A 16,217-nucleotide genomic window follows, 5' to 3' on the forward strand; every position below is an offset into this window, starting at 1 on the left:
TTCCATTTCTGATAAAAAATATTGTGATCCTAGTTGTATTTTGAGTGCTGAATTGAAAACTGTTTTTGGTTTTTTTCTGTCAGGGATAGTTTATGAGTAATCGCAATTTTATTTCTCTTTTCAGTTTCTGATATAGTGCAGCAAACATGAGGTGAAATTCGACAAACAAATGCACATCTTTATGATGTTATAAATTCATCACATTAATGGAGGGTGGGATATAACATATATCACAGTAACCTTTGTGTATACGCTTTGAAGCATTTATTTGACATGAGAAATTACAGAAAATTGTCAAACAATGAGTCACTGTCTTGTAATGTTCATCACTTTTTTCTCTTGTATTGTGAATCTTTCTTCTCTCGAATGATATTCCAGCAATAATCTGCTAACATAGAAGGTACCCACTTCCCTTCATAACGCCTTTCTATGGTAGAAATGTCTTTATGGAATCTTTCCCCATGTTCATCCGAAACGTCACTACAACTCTCTGTGAAGTAGTCCAGATGTGAGTCCGTCATATGTCCCTTCAAAGACATATTGCACCCCAAATCCTGATATGCTTTGATCATATCCTTCACCATTGCTTTGTAGTTAGTAGCTCTTCTTCCGAGGAAGTTTTCCGACACCATCTTGAAACAGTCCCATGCGGTTTTTTCTTTATCAGTTAAACATGCTTCGAAATTTGCATCTTTCTGCAGCTCCCTGATTTGTGGGCCCACAAATACACCTTCCTTTATTTTTGCAGCTGAAAGACGGGGGAATTTGGTAGCTAGATATGCAAACCGACAGTCTGTTGGATCCATGGCCTTCACGAATTGTTTCATCAGGCCAAGTTTGATGTGAAGCGGTGGAAGTAGTATATATTCAGGAGCTACCAGACTTCCACGTTGTGCATTCTTTTCGCCAACTTTCCATCTTCGCCTAGGCCACTTCTTTTTCACGTAGTGAGAATTTCGGTCTCGACTATCCCACTCGCAAAGGAAACAGGCATACTTTGTGTAGCCTTGTTGCATTCCAAGTACCGTAGCAATTACCTTGAAATCTTTTCATTTGTGTTCATTGTATTTTAATGAATTTAGCATCCTTTGTACGAATTCGTAATTCTCTTTTGTCAAACTATGATAAGCTACTGGAACAGAGGGTATTTTATTTCCGTTGTGGAGCAAAACACCCTTCAGACTGGTTTTAGATGCATCTATGAAAAGTCTCCACTCCTGTGAAATATAAGTGAAGTTCAGCACTTTCATCAGGCCAGCAACGTCATTGCAAAATATCAGTGCTTCGTCAGTTGAAAAATAAGAAATAAAGGCACTTTCTCTGTGCCTGAACACACTGATTTTAGTACTTTGGTGGAGTAGATTATACTCTTGTAATCTTGAACCAAGCAGTTGTGCCTTTTGTTAACTTAGTCCTAGATCACGTGCTAAATCATTTAAATCTGCCTGTGTTAACAAATGTGGCGATGACTCACTTGTGCAGTGATATAAAGAATCATTATCTGTGATTTCTTCAGTGCTACTTATTTCACTGTCACTCGGAATTTGACCTCGAGCTCTTGAAGATACTGGAAGATTGTCGGAATGCTGCACTGGCATTCTCGCTGAAGGCAGATCTGGGTAAACAACGTGCCTCTTTGACTTTTTGTTTGTAAAACTGTGAATTTTTGTTAGAGAGAAATAACAGTAACATGGTCCTTAGGCTCCCTCCACACCATGGGAACAGCAAACAACGCCACATTCTCTTTACCTTTCCACCGCTGAATTAGTTTGCAGTAACATGTAGCACAACAGAAATGTGGTGCCCATTCTTTATCTTGGTCTCCTATCTCTACTCCAACGTAATGTTTGTATGCTTTCTTTATGACTGAAGAAATTTTGCTTCCTATTTCTGGCAAAAGTGAACTTCCCACAGATGTAGCAGACGTTGTCCGGCTTATATCGACATCCACGACGACGTGGCATTTCTGCAAATTTAAAAATACCACTTTGGTATTAATAGTAGGGAACTAGAGGAACGCTGATGTGTAAAAACAAGCAGTCGTTTTACCTTCAGCACCAGGCTTAATCAGTTTACACGCAGGAACTAAAAAATTCAACCGTGCTCGGAAATATGACAGACAGTTACTTGGCAGCCAAAACACCCACTCGTTAAGACTGACACAAATTGCGGCTAACACCACTGTTGTAAACTCGATGCACCTGCCCCTAGGAGGCGTGAAGCTTTACTGCCGAGGCTGCGACCGGCTGTCGCTGTTCGAGTTAATGAGATGTTTAAGGTGGTCTTAATGACATAGGTGTGGCGGGGGATAACCTAATGATGTCTGATTCTTCCCACCTGCTGTTGCACAAGAAATTATCACGTTCTATCACTACTGGATGCGGCAACATACCCGTATTTCTCTATAACGTCTCTGTGTTTCCCATGAATTGTGAATATGCATATATACACATATTACATAAAAAGTATCCCTGACAACGATATTTTATTTACATATTTGAATTTCCCACGGTAAAATGGTCTAGAAGCACATACTTTAATATCAGAAATAGAACCCATGTCGAACAGTGTTATCCTAAGGACAAACACACACACCCATGCCCAAGGGAGGACTCGAACCTCCGTCGGGACCAGCCGCGTAGTGGAGCAAAACCACCGTCTTGGACAGCGTCTAGCAACGCTTCGTCTCGACAGCCTCCTGCGAACTGGTCACGTGATTTCGGTAGTATCCTCTTGTGACGGTTAGCGTCTTAAGAGGTTAGTCTGTCACCAAACACTGTGGCAATCCCAATAAAATGTTGCGTCCGTAGCTGGTACGGACGGGCCTTGCTAGGTATGAACACTCCAAAACATTCAGTATATTAATGAAAGACCATTACTTTTATTTAAGGTGTTTACAGAAAATGAAATGTACGTAACTTTGAACATCTGAGTCCGTTCCAGTGATGTTTGTCAATCGTAGATCACAGAATACTCCGAGGGGTGTTCAATGAGTAGTGCAACACTTTCTTTGTCGGCCAATTGCGGTTGAAAAAGAAAACTGCTGTGGGACATGTTGGAATATTGCCGCTTCGGCCCCTACAGATTGATGAAATTCCGATAGGTGGAGGCGCTATACGTGGTCTTCAAAGATGTAGTCTTCAAAGATGTTTCTTTTGGCGGAAAACCAGAGCATCGTAGATATTCATGGGCGCTTGTAGAATGTGCACTGAGACTTGGCAGTGAACAAAAGCACGGTGAGTCGTTGGAAGAGGTTTTGTCATCACCGCAACGAGATCGCGCATGTCTGTCTGATCTCCCGAGTGCCAGCCGGCCGCACACAGCTGTGGAACTGAAGAAACGACTTCAGCTTGTTCATCGCCACAAAAAGGCAAACAAATTGTCCTTCTTCGTGACAACGCAAGGTCTCGCACAAGTCTGCGCAAGCGAGAGGATCTCACAAAACTTCACTGGTCTGTTTTTCCTCATCCACACTACTGCCAGTTGTGACTTGGCAAGACAGCCAAGTCACTAGGAGAGGAAACCGAAAGGCACGCGTTTAAGCTCACGCAGGCTGGCGTGAGGTCTGGAACAGGTAATGGAATTTATAGTAGCAAAGAACGTAAGTAACTACTGGAATACTTAACTTTAATTCATAATTGGTGAACATCGGTCTGACGGTACATGTATCACAAGATAAATAGCAAATGATAATGGCGCCTTGCTAGGTCGTAGCAAATGACGTAGCTGAAGGCTATGCTAACTATCGTCTCGGCAAATGAGAGCGTAATTTGTCAGTGAACCATCGCTAGCAAAGTCGGCTGTACAACTGGGGCGAGTGCTAGGACGTCTCTCTAGACCTGCCGTGTGGTGGCGCTCGGTCTGCAATCACTGATAGTGGCGACACGCGGGTCCGACGTATACTACCGGACCGCGGCTGATTTAAAGGCTACCACCTAGCAAGTGTGGTGTCTGGCGGTGACACTACACTGCCAGTATTTCGCACCTTCCGACTACCATTTGTTCGGCTAAATCAAGGATATACTGCGCGGGAAGCAGTACGTGAATGATGGGGAGGTTACTGATGCAGCAGGAGGTTAGCTGCTACGTCGACCAGAAGAGTAGTACCATGCGGTCACACGGGTCCTCACAGTAAGGCTGTTGCATTGAACGAGGATTATGTCGAAAAATATGATTTTGTAGCCGAAAGAGGGGGAATAATGTGATGTATTCGAATCCTTAATAAAACCAACCTGCTTTCAGAAAAAAATGTGTCGCCTTACTTATTGAGCGCCCATGGGAGTTGTGAATTAGTAGCGTCGTGCACTGTTCGTTGTTTCTCAGTGCGAGTCTTACGAGATCAGGGGGCAGAACACGTGGAGCGGCATCTTAAGAAGACGAGCGGACGGGTACATTGGTACGCAGCGGGTGGAACCGAAGGCGGCGTCCGCTGGTGGCGTCCACAGCGCAACGCATACGGATGCGCCGAGCCCTCTGGCGACCGTAAGTCTCGGTCGCACCTGCTGCAGGACGACATACGTGTTGTGTCTTCTGCTGAGACGTGGGCGGCGCTGTGTGCGGTGGACGTTAAGTATAGAGACCGCCGACACCGCAGTAACATCCGGCGTATATGGTGGCTTCGTCTTCGACTGTTTCAGCACTGCCGAGTCCACGCTATTTAACAGCTTGCTTTGCTGTTTTGTCTCAGGTTCGCAGTGATAGACCCAGCAGTCGTCCGTGGTGACTACTGGGGATGGTGGTTACCGGTGAAACAACCGGTTTTCAGTTGCTTCGTTTTCTTTCACACCAGTTTAACCTGACAATTAAAACCTCTCAAAGTAACCAGTTTCTAAAATAACCGATTTTAGATTTTTAATTCCCATTACTTCCTGTAATAAACGTAGAAATCGAACAAAGATTGAAGTGCTTTGACTCAGTTTTAAGAGAAATAGAATCCAAACATTAAATTAAAAGGCAAATAAAAGGGAACTGTCCAGCCACCGTTCGCTGTTTTTCTAGAAAACTGATAATTGGTTGCACACGACAAAAAATCAGCAACATTCTCCTACTGATTCTAATGTTTTGAAGCTCTGGTCAAAAATAATGTTTTAATCGGGGACCATACCAGTACTTGAGCATTGCGAATAATAGGTGCTAAAGGATGAAGAACTCAGTTTTTTGCGTTAATTTGTCCGTTTTGAAGGGCTACAAGCAGATAGACGCATATTATGTAGACACGCAGCAGATCAGCTACGTTTTATTTTATTGTGTAGCGTGAATGAATTGTTAAGTTTTTAATTTATTACTGTTACCATAATTTTCTTCAAAAAACGTTCAGATGTGTGTGAAATCTTATGGAACTTAACTGCTAAGGTCATCAGTCCCTAAGCTTAACCTAAATTATCCTAAGAACAAACACACACACCCATGCCCGAGGGAGGACTCGAACCTCCGGCGGGATCAGCCACACAGTCCATGACTGCACCGCCCCTGACCGCTCGGCTAATCCAGTGCGGCATAATTTTCTTCCTCTTGCATTATTTCATACAAACGACAGATAAATCATTACTCTTTTAAAGCAAACAACGCATTGTACTTCATTGCTATTTCACTTCGTAAAACTATTTCCAGACTAGGGTTGGTACAATTCGGCAATACAACGGATGTTCAGCGATGACGGTGATAAAACTACTGTACGGACGAGGTGGGAGCGAGACTTGCACGCTACACACAACGCGTACCTTTAGCCAGGGCACACGAAATCAGGGACCTTATTGTCTCGACAGTTCTGTAGCAATTATTATACCATGTGTCTGTTCCTCGTTAAATAGCACTGGTCGCTTTCCCCATTTTCAATAATAGCGCAGTACTTCTAGCCAATGCAAATTACTCCTTTTATAAAAAAAAAATAAAATGAAATGATGGTATGGCATTTTTTGGCTGAGATATCCCCTTCGGAGTTCGGCCGGCGTACTGCAAGTCTGTTTAGTTGACGCCATTTCGGCAACATGCGTGTCAGTAATGATGATGAAGAACACACAACACCCAGTCCCCTGCCGGGATTCGAACCGGGCCCCCTTGAGTGGTGGGCGATAACGCTACCGCTACGCTACGGATGTTGACTATAAAAGAGAGAGGCTTATTTAAAAAGAAACTTTTTGCATTGCTGCTCTCGCTAACCGACATTTCGTTATTTTCACTTGGTAATTAGTAAGAAGTAAAAAACACATGTTTTAGCCAACACCAAACAAATACCAAAACATAACGGTTCTTCAGAACTAAAAGACAGATAGGCGGCTAAAAGAGTGATATGGATTGGCCTGGCCCGGATACATTTCTACTGTTACCCCGATCGTGTGCTCTTTCTAAATTGATGTGAGCCGTTGCAGAGCATATCGGATTGCAATGTTCATCATGTTCAAAATGTCGTGAGAGATGCTAAAAAGTGATGCGTGACCGATTTTCACATTCCCCTCTCGACACACCGGTCTTCGATTTCATGGAATCCACTACTTTTGCGATGCCCGATTTTCCTCAGAGAGATGATCTGCCACCTCGTTCTTCGCCACACTGGAGGCATCTACAGCACCTAGGCACTGCGCCATACGATGGTGCAGTGTTGCCTCACACTGCCACCAACTCATCATCATTTGTGCTGCACTGTTGTACGCCGTCAAATGCAGAAAGCGAATTACCTCATAATACCCCACTTCTACTGTGCGTCGCATAATTTTGTTTTGCTTCTTCTAACTGCTTGCTGCGATCGTGTGGTACGGCGATTTCAGTACATACCATGATTGCAGTCATACGCCAGCAAAGAAACAAAAAATAAATTACTCGACTTTATTTTCAGGGTTCCGTACCTCAGTCGGGTAGAAATGGAACTCTTACAGGGTAACTCTGTTGTCCACCTGTCTGTCTGCGCGATTGTTAAGCACCGTTTTTCTCAGCAACGGATAGATGTGTGAAGTCGAGACTTAAGTGGCATACAAAGATCTACAGACTCTTGGCGGCGTAAAAAAAAATTGATGTCCCTAAGTCAATGCAATCAAAAAATATGGCCGTTTATTTCATATATTTTGATACTCGCAAACTCACTCATTAGAACCTATAGTGTACCTCCTGTTGACCTAGAATCGTCAAATTTGGCAAGAATTAAGGTTTCACTGTACAAGTAAGGGGAAAAAAACCGAAAACTGTTAGTCTGTAATTATATCACGCGAAAAATATTTACTTTCTCAGTAACTTTTGAGAACATTTCTCGTGGAGAACAGAGGTTATCCTCAGTACTTGAAAATGAACATAAACAGTCTCGACTGCAAGAAACATTTATTTTTGTGGTTATCGATTTCGGTCAGCTACTGACCATCTTCAGGTTCATACCATCTTGGTAGGCGGTGGCAGTGAACGGAACAGGCGTTACGAACTCCAAAAACGTCAACTCCCTCCTTTCACACGCCACCTCGTTCAAACATGGTATGAGGTCTGAAGATGGTCAGTAACTGACCGAAACCGGTAACCACAACAATAGAGGTTTCTTGCAGTCGAGACTGTTGATGTTCACTTTAAATGTATTTTCCCGTTTTTTATCCGTTTTCAGACTTAAACCATTGTCCAAAGTCTCGTTCCAGGTAATGTTATCTTGGCAGGATCAGTGTCGATAACAGGCAAAAATGGTCGAGGTTCTCGATTCCCGGAGTGGATGAACCGCGTAGTGTACACATCATGAAGTCTGAACAGAAGCCTCAGAGAGCGAGTCCTGCTCGCACCTGGCCAACTTTTCCGATGGGTTGACACTCTGCGGGGGACGTCAGCACACGCCGTTATGCGATTGGTTCGTCGCTCTAGAGAAGGTGAGTGGCGGACACAGTTTGCTGATGCAGCGTGGGGCGGCTGTGATGTCACAGAACATATTTTGTGTACTGCTTTATACACAACGGTAAGGCAAGGCGGGCTACAGAGTGGTGAAGCAGCTGTTTTCGTAGAAAAGCTGGTCGGGGCAGTGCTGATTAGCGGACAAGTAAATCAGTAAACGGAAGCTTTACTTAACTTGCTGCTTCCTCCAAGTGTACGTAGACTCTTTACAAATTAATATGTAGCAGTTAAGTCCAGCTAAAACAAGAGCATCTTAGGGTGAGGGTCTGCACGAGTGATAGCGAGAGCTGCGACTGATCTGCATCTCGGTGGTGACTCCGTTGCGACTGATATGTGCCTCGCTGTGAACGGGTTGTGCGGCTGCCACCGACATCCTATATCGCAGCGGCAGACGGCGCTCGTGGTACGGAACTACTGGAGGCGTGGCTCACCACGCGTGCTCCATTGGGTCTGACAGATCCCGCACGACGTCTGCCGGCTTCTGACGGAAACTTGCGTTGCCATTACCAACTGTGGAATGCCAGTGTGGCGTCTGTGACACCACAGCATCCAGCGTGTCGACCAAATCGTCTGTGATGACTGGCAAAGAACAACACACGAATTATGTTGCCAGTTATTCACCGAAAATGGCAGTTTGAGGGCCATTACTGAAAAACTGGCTACTCCAAGGGTTGTGCACTCTAGGTACCGAAAATGTTGACTGACCGGATTGAAGAACCTCGTACCATTGGAGTTCCATCTGTGGGCACACCCAAAGAAGCTCATCGGGAGCATCACTTTAAAGATGCAGAGGCCGTGAAAAATCCAGTGCATCAGTGGCTGAAGAAGCAGCAGTGCGATTTTTGCTGCACAGGTATATTTGCCCTTGTTTCAAGGCCGAAAAAGGCTGTGGACAAAGAGCATGATTATACTGAAAAGTAACAGAAAAATTCGGAAATTTGTGGTAAGGTGTTATGGGACCAAACTGCTGAGATCATTGGTCCCTAAGCCTACACACTACTTAACCTAACTTAAACTAACTCATGCTAAGGACAACACATGCACCCATGCCCGAGGGAGGGCTCGAACCTCCGACCGTGACAAGGTGCCCAAGACCGATCGGCTACCCCGCGTGGCGAAAAGCAAGAAATTGACCGTGAATGTTGTAGCTGCTATCACATTACGTGATTTTGGGACGGCGTTACTTGTCTACAATTGGCAGTAGTAGCGAAACGTGAATAGTACATTAATTAGTCTTGTTTTATATACATTTCTGGAGGTTTGAGTTTTAGTAACAACTACGATGTAGTATTGTCGTTGCTGCGAATATACAGAGACGTATGTGAAAGGTGGACTAGATACTTTACACAGGTGTGTACAACAAACATACAAATGTAAATGTTATATTGCTATGAGGCAGTTTATTGAAAAATATCGAGACACAGGTTTATAAAGTCCTGTATTGTATAGATAATGTGTGTGATTTTATGACCATGTTTTTACGAGACAAGTGCTAGACAAATTTGTAAGTTTGTTTCAGTAAACTGCTAGTCAGATATACATATTGGTGCTACGTCTGTATGCAGATGAAATGTACACATTATAGTCTGATTAATTTCCTCCTGTGGATGCAGATTCTCAAACCCTTGTATGTATCTAAGTATTTCTGCACGAGACAGTGTTCTATACAGTGACATTGTAACGAAATTAATTAGAACAGCTTCGACAAACCGGAACATTTCATTAGAAAACTTAAAAAATGAATATTATTGGCTGTCACTTCTTTTATCACTCCAAAATTCGAGCATTGATCCTGTATTTTTTATTTTTCGTGCGTAGCACCTGGTTTCACTTTACGACGGAATGGCGAAAAAACGTTACAGATATTCTACTTGTCTATAAGAAAGAGAAGGGTAAACAAGGAAAATTTGAAAATAGTAATGTACAGGCAGGTGGTACAAATCGCTCACTGTATTTACTGTAACAATGACATAATTCCAAATGCACTGGATTTTCGTGACACTTCTTCGGCGCCGTATATAGTGTCATTGTCTATCTATAGCAGCAAAGTAATAACACTCAAAATACGTTAAGTGCTATGGGGCTAAAATACGCCGTCCCAAAACTACGTTACTTGGGCTGCAACAAATGTTGCGCATCCGAATACTCAATACATAGATTTGAGATCAATTACAACTTCCATTGCCTAAAGCATGACTTTATTTATATATAAATCAGGGTAAACGTATAAGTATATTCACTGTTCTCGTGCAACCCTATGTATAAGTGTCATCTGGTGACTATAAATGTAGGTGCTGCAAAATCCGTAGTCAATGGGTGACTGAGGACGAAACTGGCCTCTGGGCAATGGTGTTACTTGAGGATAACTTTACCAATTAAAACGTTAATTATTATCACTTAAATAAAGTGACTGAGTGTATTGTCTTGAGAACGCGCTGTTAAATTACTTTACAATTTGGCCCAGACATGTTTTTGTCGTGATGAAGCACCGTAATTGCTGTTTATTTACCATTGGACGTACTTCCTTACTAATCTACAACCAGCGGTGAATATCGTTTGCCCACGTCCTTTCTCTCCCGCTGTTGTTATGAGCTACTGTACTCTCACTCGCTTATTAGACCGTGTATCGAGTGTAGCGTAAACAAGGGGCACGATAAGCAACGCCCCGTATTACTGATTACCAGGGATCATAAGGTTTCAATTATCACCTTGAAAAAATAAAGTTACGTAATTAACCTTTAGTTTGTTTGCAGGTACATGTCTGCAGTTCTGCTAGGCAATGAAATCCCCATGCAACAACCCCGCAGCACACTGCTACAGGAAGCGAAATGAGAGGGCACAGGCCATTGACAAAGTGGAGTATTGTGCGGTGATTTGTTTTCTGCATTTCAAGGTGAACAACAATGGAACAGCCCATGTAGAGCTGGCAGGAGTGTCCTGCAACAATGCACCATCACAGTATGACACAACAGTTAAATTGGTGCAGACGCTACCTTTGTGGTCAAGCAAGGCCAAATAACAAAGAATGAAGGGGCAGAGCATCTCTCTGTGAAGAACCGGGAAACGCCACAGAAACAGGAGGCCCTGGTGCTCGAAGACCGCAGTACTACAATCGAGATAAAAACCAGTCATGGATCAGCTTACATACCGCGAGCGACATTTTGAACATGACAATGGTCGCGCTCGCTGGGTTCTACCATTCCTCACACCCATTCGAAGAGACCACCGAATCGGGGAAGCAGCAGAAATCTTCCAGCTGTGTCGGGCTAGTCCAAATCACTTGTTTTAGTCGCTCAAGTGCTGGGGGTATCACCACGATGCTGAGTGAAAGAAGCAAAGCAAGAAGTAGAAACAGATGGATTTACTTCTTCTTCTTCTTTTTCGTCCTGGTCTTATCCCATATCTTCACTGGATCGGTAGGTCAATGGTAGAGAACGGCTAGATGCCCTTCATGAATTTGTGTACCGCATCTATCTGCGTCTAGTATTACCCAATGTGAAAGTGTGAGTACGTTTTTGACATGCATGTGTAACATGTAACTCAGACAGGATGTGGGTACTAGCCTGGTATTCACCTGGTCGGATGTGGGAAACCATGTAAAAATCCAAGCATGTGGATTCACCACCGCCGATGGAGGCGAAGACCCAATCATCTTTGGGAAAGATGATGCTGACTGCTTTTTTAAAACTGCAATCGTACAGTGATAATAGATTATGCTTGTAAGAGGAAATCGCCACAGCAGCAGACTGTCGAATTCGTCTGCCCAGGTTACCGGATGCTGTCAAGAAAAAGCACAGTCTGAAGCTGTCCATGGGGGTGTTTTGCTCCACGATAATGCTCCGCTTTGTCTTGCACAGAACACAACCATACATTAGGGTGACCAAATTATTTTAGGTGAAAACTGGGACACTTTCACCCGGGTGCCAAAGGACACCTCATTCCACATGTATCCAGGTTTCTTAATTTTAAATATTAATGTTTTCTTGATACATTTTGTTAACCCGATTAATATAACTAATAAGAGGATACAAAAGATTGATATAATCTAGATTATCTGTATAATTAATGACATTTAATAAACATATGCAGTAATAAAGAATTGTATTACGATTTTACAAAATTTTACAGCATTTCAACTTTTAATCAATTAATATTAACATGAGCTTTAATATTACTGAGCACTTGTGGATGCAGTTGACTGTCCTTGGAGAAAAGGGTATTTTTCACTGCCTCCAGCCTTCTTGATCATGTCTTTGTTCTTTGAGACACAGTGATAAAACTCGGCACAATCCATTTTGTAGTTGTACAGGATCTGCAGGATTGCTTCAAGAGAGTCCACCTCCATTCTGTTTCTTTCATCAGTCCACTGGATATTCCTGAACGAAAATATTCTTTCCACATTGGCATTATGGGCTGGGATTGCAAATAAATACCTTGCAATTATTACCAACTCAGAGTAATGCTAAAGACAGTCACAGCTTTTAAAAAAACTCACCCACTTCTCATGACATTCCAATGGTGTTTTTTTCATCATTTTTGGATACCCCGTAGAAAGAAGACTTTTTGATGTATTCAAGGCTTTCCTTTACACTCTGGGGAGCAATAATTCCTTTCACTAAGGCTGACACTTTAGTTCTTGCTGAACTAAACTTTTTTGCAATGGAAGAATCATCAAACATAATGCTGTTAAGCTTATTAGTACAATCACTAGATCTATAAGTTTGGTGATGTTTTACCGTGTAGTAGGCTAGTGTAAGCTCAGCTGCTCGAACTTTCGTCTCTTCACTTGACTGATGTTTCACAAAATAATTTTGTAGAGTTTTACTGCAGCTCGGTGTATCTGTTAATGTGTTTCTTTGACCTGATGTGATCAACTATGTCGGAACGTCCACCATGACTTATACTAATAAAACAGTTACATACGGAACACTCTGCTTCGTAATCAAAACGACCTTTCTTAATGAAATTCCATTCCTTGGAATAACAGTCACTGAACTTGCAGGCACGTTTCGGCATTGCGTTTCACAGTACTGCAACAATAATACCACTAATATGAGAAAAAACTATTGCAGTTTGTCTGACAAAACACCAACTACTACACTGTTCTGACAATGAGTGTGTGAGTAAGTGGCGCGACAATCGGACGGTTTCATAGCTCTCTTACAATAATACAACTTACTACTTGTTGGCCAAAGTACCGCTCAAAGTAAATTATTGCCTGAGTGTATCAATACTGATACTGTGATTACTAGTATGGGACAATGGAGGTTTTAGACAAATAAGCTAAAATATATTAATTTCTTGTGTTGTACTTCCTTTAATATAGCGAAATCCCAAAAATTTTAGAAAGTTTCACGAAATGTGTTTAAAAACTGAATTCCGGGACTTTTGAGCGTCCCGAAACAAATTTTCGGGACACCGGAACTCAGGGATGAAAACCGGGACAATCCCGGTTTTCCGGGACGCTTGGTCACCCTACCATACATGTGCTTCTTCGTGCTATCACATTTTGCCTTAAGCATTCTTATTCTCCACACATGGTATCTTTTTCCTCAAATGAAGAAACCACTGTACTTCAGGCATTTTCAGAAAGGTAACGATGTTATTTTAGTGGTTGACAGTCTGACAGCTGACTTCCGAAAATACGTTCTCTATCGTTACGATGAGGCGCTTCAGTGCGGCACCACGCGGCTGCTACGGTCGCAGGTCGAATCCTGCCTCGTGCGTGGATGTGTGTTATGTCCTTAGGTTAGTTAGGTTTAAGTAGTCCTAAGTTCTAGGGGACTGATGGCCTCAGATGTTAAGTCCCATAGTGCTCAGAGCCATTTGAAACATTTGTGCGTTACGATGAATATGTAGTATTTCGTGGTGAAAGTAAGGAAAAAAGAAGTAATACCATAACATAATTTCACGGTCTCAGCTTCCTTTCTTGAGATGATAATTAAAACTTCACGACCGTCCCTTGTAAACAATCTGAAGTGACTGTTAGTCTCTCTCTGTGGACTGATTAAAAGAACTGAAATCACGAAATTTGACACACTGGGTGGATCGAGGAAAGCTTTTATACGAACGACGAAACCCGCTGGCCTTTCCGCGGCGGTTGGCTGCAAAAGCTCCTCCCAAGTCGCCAACTCATTTGGTTTAATAGGCCGTCTCCTCCCGCAGGAACGACAGGAGAATTTTTCTCTGTTAGGTATTCTGGTGCGATCGAGTGAATCCTGAGACTGACAATACGTCTGTTCTCTTTGTCGAGTTTGATTATATTGGCTTTGCTCTCACGTCTACATCTACATCTACATCCATACTTCGCAAAGCACCATGTGGTGCGTGGTGAAGCGTACATTCTACCATTGCTAGTCAATCCCTTTCCTCGTGTGCACGCAAAAGAACAAAATTACTATCTATATGCTTCCGTTGAGCACTGATTTCCCTTATGTTCGCGAGATGCACGCTGTTGTTAGTAGAATCCTTCTGCAGTACGTCGAAAATGCCGGGTCTCCAATTTTCTCAACAGCGTTTCGCCAAAGCAACATCTAATTACCTCACGGAGTTCCCGTTTTAGCTCACGCAGCATTTCGGTAACACTCGCGTCTTCAGCTTATCTATAGATCATGAATCTTGTAGTACGTCTCTGAATTGCTTCAGTGACTAGCTTCAATTAATGCGCCCTGATTTGAACCCCACAGACTCGAGCAGTGCCGAAGAAAGGGCTGTACAACTGTTCTGTACGCGGTCTCCTTTTTAGATGAGCTGCACTTTACTTCGTGTCACTTTGCAGCGTTACACTTAGGTATTTACCCGATGTTACTATGTCGAGCCATACAGCCTAATCCCTTTCTGCGTATGCGATTCCAACTGGCATCATTACGTATTCCTGGCTTTTTTGAGCTTCCCAAAGTTTCAATGATACCGTTTGGCATCGTTTCACGTAGTTCCAAGTTTGGCCAACAGATCACAGTGGCGTTTGCTTTCGTGCCACGCCGTTAGTTTGAAGTGCATAACAGAGAAGTGTCGTGAGTTGTGCTACTGCTTTTGTGAGTGAACAATAACTGTTGTGTTTAGTTTTATTCTGTGTATAGTGAAATTCTTGGTTATGGAACCAACTTTACGTATTTCCTCAAGGGGAAGGGAAAGAAATACGGTAAGTTTACAGTACAGTTATGTCTGTATTTTTTAAGTAATTATTATGTAATTTCTAATGATGCCATTTGGATTCATTATTTTATTTATTAACCAATAGCTTCAAAAGAACTTTTGCAATGGATATGGCAGATGTACAACATACACAGTAAATATTCGTCACAAAAAATTTTCCCCAATTTTTTTTCTAAATGTGACGCACAAAGGATTGATATTTTATTCGAAAATTGTAGGACTGTGCTTCCTACGCTTCTGCATCAATGTACATTTTTCCGTATTTAGATCAAGCTGCCATCTATCGCGCCAAATAGGAATTCTGTCCAAGCGAGCCTGTTTCCTCCTGCAGTCACTCGACGATGACACTCTCCAGCACTCTACAGCGTCATCAGTGGACAGTCGCCGACTGCTGCTCTCCGTGTCCGTCAGATCGTTTACGCTCCTAGAGAACGAGAGCCGTCCTTCATGGACACTTCTGACGCTATCCTTGTCTCTGATAAGCACCCGCTGTCCAGGACAACGTACTGGGTTCTGTTACTTAACAAATATTCGAGCCACTCTCATATCAGAGCGTATTCCGTTTGCTCGGATCTTCCTTAAGTCTTCAGTGTAGCACTGTGTCAAACGCTTTCGGGAAATCTACGGATATGGAATCTGCCTGGTGGTCTTCATCCATAGTTCGCTGGATATCATGTGAGAAAAATGCAAGCAGAGTTTCGCAGGAGCGATGCTTTGAGAGGCACCCACATGCCTTGTTCATACTGTGTCATCAAGCAGTCAGGCCTGCAAGATGAGTGGTCTGCCAAGCGAGTGGATTCGTTCTTATTTATCGAGTAACATGAACTCTAGTACTCACACTTAAGTTACCAGTTATCCTCCTATATGATTAATACGCAACGGAAACACGCATCTGACTATCAGTAATTTACAGAACTCTGACTGTACACTACGCACTGGCAATACCACATTTTCTTTTTGTTTTTTATTTAACGGCTTTTGTCAACACGTGGCCACCGCACTGGATATGAATGGCGCACACATTATAAATTCGGGACATTATGACAACATACAATTCGAAGGAATAGTCCACCAATCTTTTTCTTTTCACTATCTTATTTATTCCGATAAATTCTCTAACCTAAACCCACAAATTCTACAACCTACAACAATAACACATGAGAAATTCCGCCCAGTGGGCATGGCTTTACAATGGTGAATCTCTATAT

The sequence above is a fragment of the Schistocerca serialis genome, chromosome 9 (genome assembly GCF_023864345.2).
Source record: "Schistocerca serialis cubense isolate TAMUIC-IGC-003099 chromosome 9, iqSchSeri2.2, whole genome shotgun sequence".
NCBI classification, from domain to species: Eukaryota; Metazoa; Arthropoda; class Insecta; order Orthoptera; family Acrididae; genus Schistocerca; species Schistocerca serialis.